Source organism: Bombina bombina, chromosome 7, assembly GCF_027579735.1.
Source record: "Bombina bombina isolate aBomBom1 chromosome 7, aBomBom1.pri, whole genome shotgun sequence".
Lineage (NCBI taxonomy): Eukaryota > Metazoa > Chordata > Amphibia > Anura > Bombinatoridae > Bombina > Bombina bombina.
Window position 1 is genome coordinate 516,830,115 of NC_069505.1, and position 13,711 is coordinate 516,843,825.

Consider the following 13,711-nt stretch of genomic DNA (forward strand, 5'->3'; position numbering starts at 1 on the left):
AACTTATAAACTAATAATTACTGTTTACATAGGACTTATTGTGTACACACACTCTACTGTGGTCATTATTATATGTAAAATAACTGCATTTTTTCTTTCAAGACAATTTATTAATTATGTTTCAAGTAATTTTATCACATAGCTTTGGATACGCATATTGTGTCATTTATTATATTCAAATTACTAGCATCGGCACCTGAGGATACAATCGTGCTCCCTTTGTCTAACTGCTAGCCTTGATGGATCAATGTCCAGCTCTATTTGACTCTCTCAAATTTAATACCAATTGTTTACACTTGCGTTTTTTGGTTTTTTGGTTATTATGTTTCTCTTTTGTAATTTAATGTGTATTTCTCTGTTTAGGCATTTGCTTCTTTATATGTAACACATATGACACTTCCGAAAGCGGGCGGGTTGTTTTTCTTTTAAATTTTCTTTTTAACCAATAAGAATCAACCTAAGGTGTTAAATGCACCTGTCAGGCCCAGCACCTGTATGCTATGACTAAGGCTCTATAGCCGAAACGCGTAAGCCCAGTGCTGCGCCTGCTCTTGTGTCTTCATGTCTCTCCATGTATCGTTTTTAATGATGAATAATAAATTTTGCTAATTTTATCGGAGCATCCAGTACTACTCCTTTTTTGCCGTACTTATTTCCAGACTTCTGGTTTGCTGCCGACTAGAGCACCACTCGTCCCACTTCGCGACTGCCCTATTCCCTACGCTACCGCTGCTGCACTTTGGATCACCTGGATTTCCTGGATCCCTCTGACGTAACAAACCTAAGGCGTTACAGAGGTGGATGCCGACCGAGACGCTGTTCTCGCCTACACGCACAGATTTGGAACCAGCAACACGCCGTACAGCGGCTGTGTCACTAACCGTCCAGCACTAAACCTGCCGACAGATGATCGTTTACAGTGAGCTGTGGAACCACCGGATTTAGGTGAGTCTGGCGTCTAGCTACTGACGGCCAGTGTTCCCATTGCCTCCTACGACTTGTACATTTGTGTTTGTGCTGAACCTCACCCGTATTCACAGGGGTGTACGCCTAGTGACTTTGTCTATTTGAACTGTTGGGGAATTAGGGTACAGTCGCCAAGTGCAATATCTTTGCTCATAGTGCGATTCACTCAGTGTGGACCACCTGACTGTTTCCTTCCTACTGTTTATATTGTGCTCTCTCAGGTACTACTGGAGGTACCTTTAGGATACAGTAGGTGATCTCTCACAACATTGGGACAGTTTGTGGGCTCTATTTCTTATTACCTTTTAACATGGAGGACAGTTTGTCTAAAACTAATCCAGCTCATGCCAACAGAGACTTTTTCTCACTTATGCCTGCCACGGCCAGGAGTAACGATATGTCTGATTATGAACATATCTTTTCTGACAGTAAAGAGGTCCTTTCACTCAGTTCCCTTTTCGAACTAATGGAAACCTTACTGCTAAAAGAGTGTAAGGTACAATGGGACGTGTGGGCCTTCGACAAATATATGCAAGAAGGCATGATACCTAGAGGCCTGAGACTTTACAAATTTCCCTCCTTCGACGTGGACGCAACTGACAAAGAGTTTGTTACAGAATGGAATGAGGTCCTTTCCGAATGCTCTTCCAGACTAATGATCATGCTGAGGAGTTACAAATCTAAACAATTGGACACTATTAAAAAAGACATTACAGATTTACAAATAGAAATGGACAAACGTATCTCTGATCCTCAATTTACTAAATTTGATTCTATTCTCAGGGGCATGGTAGCAAGAGGAAAGAGCTTAATAATGGAGAATAAACACTCCAAATTTCTAAGAGATCGCTCTGACTATCAGAGCAATTCTGTATACATCTGGAATCGTAAACAGAGAGGGGAATATAGACGAAATCAATTCCCCTCAGGCACACGGAGGGGCAGCAGGGGACGCAGAAGACACAGATCAAATTCGAGAAATGTTTCTTTCTCAAGCAGTGATAATGAATGTTCCTCAGATGAAGGCAACAAACTCTCTGTGTCCACTACTGCCCAACCTATGCCTACTGCTACTCCTATTGCTCAGAATGTACCATCCCTCCCTACAGGCATATTAAAGAATAAGTATACATATACTCCTGTCCCAGAGAATTTACAAATAGTAAGACAAAAGGAGTCACATTCACAGGAACATCCGACTAGTCAACACACTACTTTACACATGCCCACTGCTCCCCCCACCGTGACCATAACCAATACAAGCCTGACCTCCAATGATCTAGAACAGGTTTTTCCACAGGCCCTGGATCAAACACACAGTGGAGGGCAGACCAAAGTAGGTCAGGGCAGATATCCACGCAGGGGGAACAAACCATTGAGCAAATACAAATGAATACCAATGTTATTAATCTGTCATCTGTTAATTTAACATCACAACAGGTTTCAGTTTTAGCCCTAGGCTTAGGCTTCTCACCCACGAGCAACTTTAACCTTTTTCAAACACTCATTGATGTAAATCGCCTAATTAGAAGCCTGACCTTGAAAAAACATTTCAGTAGTACAAACACTGTGCAAAACGAACAACCTGTACCCATAACCTCTACTCCTAATAATATTAGCGATTTCTCAGAAATGTGTGACATAGTCACTCTACAGTCCCTAGCTATAGAGTCATCCACAGACATGGGTTCAATTAATATGGGTACCACACTCATAGAAAAATCCAAATTCTACCCTATAATGTCCAGAGGACAAATATTGGAGACTTACCAGCACAGGATCGAAACAGATCTAATTAAGCTTCAAAAAGAAACCAAAAAAGTTAAACAAAATCTTACACTCAAACAGAAAGATGCACTAGCCCAACTTAAGGGCAACAATCAGATAGTGATACGCCCCGCCGATAAAGGCGGGGCAGTAGTTGTAATGAACAGGAACGATTACATTACAGAGGCCAAACGCCAACTACATAACACAAACGATTATGAAAAACTACGCAGAGATCCCACCAATTTGTATAAGTCACAATTGAAACATATTTTGGATGATGGTAGGGAACAGGGATTTCTGGATGACAAGACCGTCCAATACCTAGATGTACAATATCCCAGAACTCCCTGTTTCCACCATTTTCCGAAAGTTCACAAAAGTATTGACAATGTCCAGGGCCGACCCATTGTGAGTGGGATAGACTCTCTTTTGGAGCACCTCTCACAGTGGGTGGATTCCATTTTACAGCCCATGGTCCTGTCCTTGGTGTCATATGTTCGTGACACCAAGCATATAATTAATATTTTGGAGTCTTTTGAATGGAAAGAGAAATACATGTGGTTAACTATAGATGCAGTTGCCCTATACTCTTCCATACCCCACAGGAAGGGCCTGCAAGCAATTTCTTATTTCCTTCAGAGCCACAGTAACTATTCTTCTGAGTTCCAGACCTATGTCATCACAGTAATTGAGTTTCTCTTGACTCATAATTTTTTTAAATTTGATGGGGATTTCTATCTCCAGAGATGCGGCACGGCCATGGGAGCCAAGTTTGCTCCCTCGTACGCCAACCTATATTTAGGTTGGTGGGAGCTGTGCCGCATCTTTGGAGATGACAATCCTTACAGAAATGACATCAAATTTTATAGGAGATACATTGATAACCTCCTCCTGGTATGGTCAGGTAAACAGACAGATGTGCCATCCTTTTTAGAATTTTTAAATTCTAATGATTTAAATTTAAAGTTTACCTTTGAGTCACACAGCACATGTATTAACTATTTAGATCTAACCCTGACAGGCACACACGACAACGGCGTCTCCATGAGTGTCTATCGTAAGCCCATCTCAGGGAACACCTTGTTGCATGGCAACAGCAGCCATCCTAAACAAATGAGATTCGCTGTCGCAAAAGGACAATTCACTAGATTAAAGAGAAACTGCTCAGACACATCTACTTACAACAAGGAAGCAGACATGCTGTCAGAAAGACTGCGTGAGAGAGGCTATCCTTTATATGATGTTACAAGGGCCAAAAAGTCCCTTGAACATACTGACAGAAAGATTCTATTACAAGACAAACAAATCAGCATCCCCTCCAAGTCCTCCCAAGGCGTGTACTTTGTCACGCAATTCAGCGCCCAGTACAACAAAATATGCAATATAGTAAAAAAACACTTTGCTCTACTGGCTGCCGATGACAAATTGATAACTACAGTAGATCAAGGTCTGAGATGCTCCTATAGGAAAAGTAGTACAATAGGAGGCATTTTAGCACCCACTGAACTTAAAAAGACTGAGAACAACCAAAGCTCGTGGTTAAGGCACTGCGGGATGTACAAGTGTGGCAGTAGACGTTGTAAACCCTGTGACTTTGTTCAGGTGACTAAAGATTTTACGTCCTACACTACTGGTCAAACTTTTGACATTAAGTCTTGCCTCAACTGTACAGCCAGCAATGTTATATATCTTATTTCTTGCACCCAATGCCATCTGCAATATGTAGGACTCACCTCTAGAGATATGAACTCAAGACTCAGAGAACACCTATCATCCTTTAATATAGGTAAAGCAACCACGCCATTGGTACTCCATTTCAATGGCAAACATGACAATGATCTTAGTTCATTCAGGTGGTGTATCATCGAAAAAGTAGTCCTGCCTAGCAGAGGTGGCAATATTAGTCAACTACTTGCCAAAAGAGAGGCATTCTGGATGTTCAAATTAGACACCAGAATACCTAAAGGACTTAACTCCAGGTATGATTTAATAAACTACTGGGAATAACCACCAGTCTTTTGTTATCTCTCCTGAATCTAACCTCTTGACCTGTATATATTTTTCCCATAACACAGGGCGCCTTATCACCTACATATATATCCACTCAACAGTGAGACGTAGTCCCACAGATAGTTTATTTGGTAACCAGTCCCTTGGAATCTCTTTATCTATCTATTATGTACTTGTAGATCATTTTCTATACGCAATATAAACGTGTTCCCTATTTTTATTATTTTTATTGTTATTACAATTTTTCCCATTTCATTCAGTCTTACAACTTATAAACTAATAATTACTGTTTACATAGGACTTATTGTGTACACACACTCTACTGTGGTCATTATTATATGTAAAATAACTGCATTTTTTCTTTCAAGACAATTTATTAATTATGTTTCAAGTAATTTTATCACATAGCTTTGGATACGCATATTGTGTCATTTATTATATTCAAATTACTAGCATCGGCACCTGAGGATACAATCGTGCTCCCTTTGTCTAACTGCTAGCCTTGATGGATCAATGTCCAGCTCTATTTGACTCTCTCAAATTTAATACCAATTGTTTACACTTGCGTTTTTTGGTTTTTTGGTTATTATGTTTCTCTTTTGTAATTTAATGTGTATTTCTCTGTTTAGGCATTTGCTTCTTTATATGTAACACATATGACACTTCCGAAAGCGGGCGGGTTGTTTTTCTTTTAAATTTTCTTTTTAACCAATAAGAATCAACCTAAGGTGTTAAATGCACCTGTCAGGCCCAGCACCTGTATGCTATGACTAAGGCTCTATAGCCGAAACGCGTAAGCCCAGTGCTGCGCCTGCTCTTGTGTCTTCATGTCTCTCCATGTATCGTTTTTAATGATGAATAATAAATTTTGCTAATTTTATCGGAGCATCCAGTACTACTCCTTTTTTGCAATAATAATTTTATGCCTTAATTTCCCCTCTAAGAAAAGCTTTTGCTTATTCCCCAAAAATGTCTGTTTTAGCTAGATAAGTCACAAAAAAGAATGTGGTCAAAAGTAAAAAATATTTCTTTATTCAGTAATAGTTAAAAATATGTATGGGGGGGGGGCGGAGCCAGCAGCCAGTACAGCAAGACATGTCTTTTCAGAGCTCCTGATATATGATCAATAAACTTTATATTTTCGGCATGTTAAATACTCTTATACCATAGGAACCGGCTCCAAATCAGCTTGGGACTACAGGACAAGTGATATTTGGTAATATTGCATAATAAGAAGACTACACAACAGCACAAAGGCCTTTCAGCTTACTGAGACCATCGTGTGCAACTCTCCGCCATATTGAGGGACTTCTATGCACCATCTCCTTTCTTAGAGATACATCCCTGCATTTAACCTTCGCTTAAGCCGCCAGATGGAGAGGCTAATTATATCTGAGTTGCGCAACCTAATGCTTTCCCTAGACAACCACTGGCAGGCTCTCACTGAGGAACTGAGAGCCGCTAGGGACCCACAATGGCATACCCGGCTGACAGGAGAAACTGAGGGGGTGGTCGGACCTAGTGAACTGGTCCTACCGCACTCGAAGGGAGACGCACCTCGAGTTAAAGAGGAAGTATACAAGGCAGAGATCTGGAGCCTCAAGTCTGAGATAAAGGCACAATCTGATATCTAAAAAGAAGTTTTTTCCAGCCACCAGTTAAACTTTACTGAGACCATCGTGTGCAACTCTCCGCCATATTGAGGGACTTCTATGCACCATCTCCTTTCTTAGAGATACATCCCTGCATTTAACCTTCGCTTAAGCCGCCAGATGGAGAGGCTAATTATATCTGAGTTGCGCAACCTAATGCTTTCCCTAGACAACCACTGGCAGGCTCTCACTGAGGAACTGAGAGCCGCTAGGGACCCACAATGGCATACCCGGCTGACAGGAGAAACTGAGGGGGTGGTCGGACCTAGTGAACTGGTCCTACCGCACTCGAAGGGAGACGCACCTCGAGTTAAAGAGGAAGTATACAAGGCAGAGATCTGGAGCCTCAAGTCTGAGATAAAGGCACAATCTGATATCTAAAAAGAAGTTTTTTTCCAGCCACCAGTTAAACTTTAAAAAGACCTTTATTCATTTCTTACAGGGTCCATCATATCAACAACGTTTCAAACCTATGCCAGGTTCCATGTGATAAACATACATAAGCAATGAAGAAACCAATTTAAAATATAGGAATTTATAACAAATCCCTTTAAATAGTTTATCACATGTAATTTTAAATTTTGACCACAAGATGGCACTGTTGTGCAATCTGATAAAAGTTGGACAGGTATAAAAGACACACCTGTATACTATTCAGCAGACATGATTAAGAACCTGGCATAGGTTTGAAACGTTGTTGATATGATGGACCCTGTAAGAAATGAATAAAGGTCTTTTTAAAGTTTAACTGGTGGCTGGAAAAAACTTCTTTTTGGATACATATTGGGGTCTGGCTAGCCCTTTTCCCGTGCCCCAGAAGAAAAAAAGTAGGTGCTGTCTTTCACTATCATATTTACAATCTGATATCTGCCAACAGTATAATATCCTGCAGCCTTCTACCATCCCCACAGAGACTGTGCAGCATAGCGCAGTGCTTCTAGAGACGACGCAGACAGAGTTAAATGACACAAGGAGAAGCAACGATCTACAGTCTACAGCCCACACTGCCATCAATACCGTGGGAATCGTTAAAACCGGACACTCCTCTTCAAATTGCAAAGCTCCATCAAATGTGACAATAGATGCTGTGTTTTGCTCGCAGCTGTGTGCGAGACAGTATCCCCTATTTAAACGATCCAGAAGTCATTCATACTATACTAGAGGGGAACGTCTTGTAATTCGAGCCGGAGTAGGGTAAGATGTACTTATCAGAGCTAGGAGTACATGGACGGATCGTGAGAGCTCCAGCTGACTCGTAGGCTAATGACTGATTCTCATGGGAGACATGATGCAGTCCTACTAACAATAACTCTCGGTTTCCCTCACTGATTGTGCCAATACCTGTACAACTCACAGTCCCCCGCAAGAGATACACAGATACCAGCTCTTATTTTAAGTGGACTTTAATAACTACCCTGCGCCCTCCACTGCATTAGTGTTCAACGTTTTCCTATGGTTATGCTAGATGTTTATCTTTGGCATTTCATAGCTTTAGATTTGGTGTTCGCTGCTGCCTCTTATTTATGCTGCTAGATCACCCCAATAGTTTATTCACTGGTAACTTACAAGTTCCAAATCCCACTAATGACGGCACCAAGCTTGATGTTTAGAGATCACTGAGCTGTTAATTGCTAATATATTCTCTATTTGTTTTGCATTGTTAATGGGAAGGTTGATTACATATTATATGAATCGCAAGTGTTCACTATTCACTGTTTTTCCTATAGCCTAATTACATTAGACAACATGAGAATAGGTTATGGCTCAGATACTGACCTCTTATTATTTGTAGATAAATATGTATGTTTGAGGGCCGTGGCCTAGTCAGTAGTTTATTTAGTGCCTCATGCTCCCTATCCACTGCAATATTGTCTTTATGAATAGTTGTCCCAGATACTAGCAAATGTCCCAGTTGCAGGGTTCTATTGTCCCCCCTGATATAGGCCATACAATTCAATTTATTGCAAAGCAATCTCTTGTGCTCTTTCCTATTTGTTTTCACAGTTATAACATAGGCTGAAACATGACAAATCTGATTATTTCTCCAACATTGGTGTGTCCGGTCCACGGCGTCATCCTTACTTGTGGGAATATCTCGTCCCCAACAGGAAATGGCAAAGAGTCCCAGCAAAGCTGGCCATATAGTACCTCCTAGGCTCCGCCCACCCCAGTCATTCTCTTTGCCGTTGCACAGGCAACATCTCCACGGAGATGGTTAAGAGTATGTGGTGTATTAGTTGTAGTTTTTATTCTACTATCAAGAGTTTGTTATTTTAAAATAGTGCTGGTATGTACTATTTACTCTGAAACAGAAAAAGATGAAGAATTCTGTTTGTGAGAGGAAGATGATTTTAGCAGACAGTAACTAAAATCGTTTGCTGTTTCCACATAGGACTGTTGAGATGAAGTAACTTCAGTTGGGGGGAACAGTTTGCAGACTTTTCTGCTTAAGGTATGACTAGCCATATTTCTAACAAGACTGTGTAATGCTGGAAGGCTGTCATTTCCCCTCATGGGGATTGGTAAGCCATTTTCTTAGTTTCAAACAGAATAAAGGGCTTAATATGGGCTATAAAACTGGTAGACACTTTTATGGGCAAAATCGATTGCTTTATTTGGGCATTTTATACATGTTTATGCTGGTTATTCACACTTATAAACTTGGGGAACGTTTTTTAACGTCAGGCACTTTGTTAGACACCTTTTCCAGTCAGGAAGGGCCTTCCCAGTTATAGGCTGAGCCTCATTTTCGCGCCATTACTGCGCAGTTACTTTTGAGAGCAAGACATGCAGATGCATGTGTGAGGATCTGAAAGTAGTTGGAAAAGTTCCTAGAAGGCTTCATTTGGTATCGTATTCCCCCCTGGGTTTGGTAAAGTCACAGCAAAGGCTGTAGCTGGGACTGTAGAGGGGTTAAAACTGTAACCGGCTCCGGTTTCGTTATTTTAAGGGTTAAAGCTCTGAAAATTGATGTGCAATACTTTGAATGCTTTAAGACACTGTGGTGAAATTTTGGTAAATTTTGGACAATTCCTTCATACTTTTTCACATATTCAGTAATAAAGTGTGCTCTGTTTAAAATTTAAAGAGACAGTAACGGTTTTGTTTTAAAACGGTTTTTGTGCTTTATTGACAAGTTTAAGCCTGTCTAACATGTCTGTACCTTCAGATAAGCTATGTTCTATATGTATGAAAGTCAATGTGTCTCCCCCTTCAAAATTGTGTGATAATTGTGCCATAGCGTCCAAACAAAGTAAGGACAGTACTGCCACAGATAATGAAATTGCCCAAGATGATTCATCAGATGAAGGGAGTAGACATGGTTCTACATCATCTCCTTCTGTGTCTATACCAGTTTTGCCCACGCAGGAGGCCCCTAGTACTTCTAGCGAGCCAATGCTTATTACTATGCAACAATTGACGGCAGTAATGGATAACTCCATAGCAAATATTTTATCCAAAATGCCTGCATATCAGAGAAAGCGCGATTGCTCTGTTTTAAACACTGAAGAGCAGGAGGGCGCCGATGATAATTGCTCTGTCATACCCTCACACCAATCTGAAGGGGCCATGAGGGAGGTTTTGTCAGATGGGGAAATTTTAGATTCAGGAAAAATTTCTCAACAGGCTGAACTTGATGTTGTGACATTTAAATTTAAATTAGAGCATCTCCGCGCACTGCTTAAGGAGGTGTTATCTACTCTGGATGATTGTGACAACCTGGTCATTCCAGAAAAATTATGCAAGATGGACAAGTTCCTAGAGGTTCCGGTGCACCCCGACGCTTTTCCTATACCCAAGCGGGTGGCGGACATAGTGAATAAGGAGTGGGAAAAGCCCGGCATACCTTTTGTCCCCCCTCCTATATTTAAGAAATTATTTCCTATGGTCGACCCCAGAAAGGACTTATGGCAGACAGTCCCTAAGGTCGAGGGGGCAGTTTCTACTCTAAACAAGCGCACTACTATTCCTATCGAGGATAATTGTGCTTTCAAAGATCCTATGGATAAAAAATTGGAGGGTTTGCTTAAAAAGATTTTTGTACAGCAAGGTTACCTTCTGCAACCCATTTCGTGCATTGTTCCTGTCACTACAGCAGCGTGGTTCTGGTTCGAGGAACTAGAAAAGTCGCTCAGTAGAGAGACTCCATATGAGGAGGTTATGGACAGAGTTCACGCACTTAAGTTGGCTAATTCTTTTATTTTAGATGCCGCTTTGCAATTAGCTAGATTAGCGGCGAAAAATTCAGGGTTTGCAATTGTGGCGCGCAGAGCGCTTTGGCTAAAGTCTTGGTCAGCGGATGTATCATCCAAGACAAAATTGCTTAATATACCCTTCAAGGGTAAAACTCTCTTTGGGCCAGAATTGAAAGAGATTATCTCAGACATCACTGGGGGAAAGGGCCACGCCCTCCCACAAGATAGGCCTTTCAAAGCCAAGAATAAGTCTAATTTTCGTTCCTTTCGTAATTTCAGGAACGGACCGGCCTCTAATTCTGCATCCTCTAAGCAAGAGGGTAATGCTTCACAGACCAAACCAGCCTGGAAACCGATGCAAGGCTGGAACAAGGGTAAGCAGGCCAAGAAGCCTGCTGCTGCTAACAAAACAGCATGAAGGAGTAGCCCCCGATCCGGGACCGGATCTAGTGGGGGGCAGACTCTCTCTCTTTGCTCAGGCTTGGGCAAGAGATGTTCAGGATCCCTGGACGCTAGAAATAGTTTCTCAGGGTTATCTTCTGGAATTCAAGGAACTACCCCCAAGGGGAAGGTTTCACATGTCTCACTTATCCTCCAACCAAATAAAGAGACAGGCGTTCTTACATTGTGTAGAAGACCTGTTAAAAATGGGAGTGATACACCCAGTTCCAATGGCGGAACAAGGAATGGGATTTTACTCAAATCTGTTCGCAGTTCCCAAAAAAGAGGGAACCTTCAGACCAATTCTGGATTTAAAAATCCTAAACAAATTTCTCAGAGTACCATCGTTCAAAATGGAAACCATTCGAACGATTCTATCTACAATCCAGGAAGGTCAATTTATGACTACCGTGGATCTAAAGGATGCGTACCTACATATTCCTATCCACAAAGAACATCATCAGTTCCTAAGGTTCGCCTTTCTGGACAAACATTACCAGTTTGTGGCCCTCCCATTTGGGTTAGCCACTGCTCCAAGGATTTTCACAAAGGTACTCGGGTCCCTTCTAGCGGTTCTAAGACCGAGGGGCATTGCAGTGGTACCATACTTGGACGACATTCTAATACAAGCGTCGTCCCTTTCAAAGGCAAAGGCTCATACAGACATCGTTCTGGCCTTTCTCAGATCTCACGGATGGAAGGTGAACATAGAAAAAAGTTCTCTGTCTCCGTCGACAAGAGTTCCCTTCTTGGGAACAATAATAGATTCTTTAGAAATGAGGATTTTTCTGACAGATGTCAGAAAGTCAAAACTTCTAAGCGCTTGTCAAGTTCTTCATTCTGTTCCACGTCCTTCCATAGCTCAGTGCATGGAAGTAGTAGGGTTGATGGTTGCAGCAATGGACATAGTTCCTTTTGCGCGAATTCATCTAAGACCATTACAACTGTGCATGCTGAAACAGTGGAATGGGGACTATACAGACTTGTCTCCAGTGATTCAAGTAGATCAGAAGACCAGAGATTCACTCCGTTGGTGGCTAACCCTGGATCACCTATCCCAGGGAATGAGCTTCCGCACACCAGAGTGGGTCATCATCACGACCGACACCAGTCTAGTGGGCTGGGGCACGGTCTGGGAATCCCTGAAAGCTCAGGGACTATGGTCTCGGGAAGAGTCTCTTCTCCCGATAAACATTCTGGAACTAAGAGCGATATTCAATGCTCTCAGGGCTTGGCCTCAGCTAGCAAAGGCCAGATTCATAAGATTCCAATCAGACAACATGACGTCTGTTGCTTATATCAATCATCAGGGGGGAACAAGGAGTTCCCTGGCGATGAAAGAAGTGACCAAAATAATACAATGGGCGGAGGATCACTCCTGCCACCTATCTGCGATCCACATCCCAGGTGTGGAAAACTGGGAAGCGGATTACTTGAGTCGTCAGACATTCCATCCGGGGGAGTGGGAACTCCACCCGGAGATCTTTGCCCAGTTGACGCAATTATGGGGCATTCCAGATATGGATCTGATGGCGTCTCGTCAGAACTTCAAGGTTCCTCGCTACGGGTCCAGATCCAGGGATCCCAAGGCTACTCTAGTGGATGCACTAGTAGCGCCTTGGACCTTCAACCTAGCTTATGTGTTTCCACCGTTTCCTCTCATTCCCAGGATGGTAGCCAGGATCAAGCAGGAGAGGGCCTCGGTGATCTTGATAGCTCCTGCGTGGCCACGCAGGACTTGGTATGCAGACCTGGTGAATATGTCATCGGCTCCACCATGGAGGCTACCTTTGAGACAGGACCTTCTTGTGCAGGGTCCATTCGAATATCCAAATCTGGTCTCCCTCCCTCCAGCTGACGGCTTGGATATTGAACGCTTGATTCTATCAAAGCGTGGGTTTTCAGATTCTGTGATAGATACTCTGGTTCAAGCCAGAAAACCGGTAACTAGAAAAATTTACCATAAAATATGGAAAAGATATATCTGCTGGTGTGAATCCAAGGGATTCCCATGGAATAAGATAAAAATTCCTAAGATCCTTTCCTTTCTACAAGAAGGTTTGGATAAAGGATTATCTGTGAGTTCTCTAAAGGGACAGATTTCTGCTTTACTACACAAACGACTGGCAGCTGTGCCAGATATTCAAGCATTTGTTCAGGCTCTGGTTAGGATCAAGCCTGTTTACAGACCTTTGACTCCTCCCTGGAGTTTAAATCTAGTTCTTTCTGTTCTTCAAGGGGTTCCGTTTGAACCTTTACATTCCATAGATATTAAGTTGCTATCTTGGAAAGTTTTGTTTTTGGTTGCTATTTCTTCTGCTAGAAGAGTTTTCTGAGTTATCTGCTCTGCAGTGTACTCCGCCCTATCTGGTGTTCCATTCAGATAAGGTTGTTTTGCGTACTAAGCCTGGTTTTCTTCCAAAGGTTGTTTCCAACAAAAATATTAACCAGGAGATAGTTGTACCTTCTTTGTGTCCGAATCCAGTTTCAAAGAAGGAACATTTGCTACATAATTTAGATGTAGTCCGTGCTCTAAAATTCTACTTAGAAGCTACAAAAGACTTCAGGCAAACATCTTCTCTGTTTGTCGTCTATTCTGGTAAAAGGAGAGGTCAAAAAGCAACTTCTACCTCTCTTTCCTTTTGGCTTAAAAGCATAATCCGATTGGCTTATGAG